This window comes from Charadrius vociferus, unplaced genomic scaffold (assembly GCF_000708025.1).
Source record: "Charadrius vociferus isolate BGI_N301 unplaced genomic scaffold, ASM70802v2 scaffold1263, whole genome shotgun sequence".
In the NCBI taxonomy this organism is placed as follows: domain Eukaryota; kingdom Metazoa; phylum Chordata; class Aves; order Charadriiformes; family Charadriidae; genus Charadrius; species Charadrius vociferus.
The window spans coordinates 50,890-52,553 of record NW_009647571.1 but is presented as its reverse complement, the minus strand read 5'-3'; positions in this window follow the sequence as shown (position 1 = coordinate 52,553).

The following is a 1,664-nucleotide window of genomic DNA, read 5'->3' as shown; positions in this document are numbered from 1 at the left end:
TTAATTCAGTCCTTATAAAAAGTATTTTTATTTGTAAATGCTTTTTCTAATGGTATGAATCAGATTATTCTCATCTGTTGCTGATCATGATTTTGAGGTTAGGAGAGAGTTTAAGGTAGAAGAGATGTTACTGATCAAAGAAAATTTTTGATGGAAAAACCTAATGCAGTCATTCCATCTTTTTACACTTCAAGATTGCTTATATCAGTACTTTCACAATATCAGAATATTCTGTTCTCTGCCATAAACTGTCAAGTTCAGTGAGAATGCAGCAAGGCAAATTAAGGTTTTTTTGAATGTTATAATGCTTTTATGAGGAAAAAAGGTTTTCAATTTGTACTGCTTTTCTACAGGATCAGTATTTTGAAAGACTTATCCAATGTGTGGAGGGGTGGTGGTTTGGTTTTTGTGGGGTTTTGTGAGGTTTTTTTGAAGCTCCTAACAATAAATACAGCTGATTGCAGAAAAGTGGTTTCTTCTTTTGGAAATATTTTTTGGATAAATATGTCAATGTTATTCCCAGTAAGAAGGGTAACAAAATATATGCTTCTCTACTTGTATTACATGGAACTAGAGGGGAGATGAGCAAAAAAAAATATGCAGACAATTTCATCATTTATTCTGGTAACTGAATCCTTTTTTTTTTTTCTCCCTTCAGAAGATCATTTTGGCCAAGTTAAACATCTAGTGAATTTGTCAAATTCACACACAGTTAATAAATTACTTGGTCCTCGTCCAAACATTCTTGCCCACAAGCAGCATGTATTGTGCCAATGGATTAGATTCCTGGGTGGAAATGTTCCTATTTCAGGTCTCTGAAAAATGTTAGTTTTCTTTCCAAATTGTTTTAATGTTGAGACTTTCAAATTCCATGAGTTCTTTGAAAGTCTGTTTTAATACAAACAACAAAATCTACTATAAAATAAATATTTGTCAAATATGTTTAGAAACACAGAAACTCTTTCTTCAATGGTCGACGTCTGAGGAGGACTCTGTCTGTTCGTCTCCCTTAGATTCCCAATCCTGAATGCAGATCCGGAATCCAGTTCCCATCCGTCACTGAGTCCAGCCTGGGACTGTCCCAGTCCCAGCCGGTTTTGTGATTGTCATCCTGAGAGCTTGATACGGTTTTGTATATATTTCATTATTTCCATTTATTTTATTATTAATATTTCGTTAAAGTAGTTTAGTTCCTTCTAAACTCATAAGTCTCTTTTTCCCTCCTCTGCCTCTCTCTTTGAAAAGGGGTAGAGGGGAGCATCTGTCGGTGCCATCTGGGGTCCCCCAGGTCCCCAGTAGCCAATTTGGCCTAAACCACGATAGATTAATTGGCACCCAACGTGGGGCTCGAGCAGGGCTCGACCAGAGCTGTGATAGATTGCCTGAATAGTTTATTTCCAGTTTGCTCAGAGATTAGAACAGACAGCCTAAACCACAACAGATTCCTAAATTAAGGGAAAATGTTCTCATACAACCCTTCATGAACCTAGATTTTATGAGAGGAGGCAAACATGATTAGCGATCCTGACTAGGAAAATGAAAAAATGGAGTGTCTACTGGATGAGAACAGACTCATGGGAAATTGCTTCAATTTTACTGATAGGACTGAAAGAAAGAGATCTAGACATAGTACCTTAGAAGAAAGGTGCTTTCAGCTCTTGATT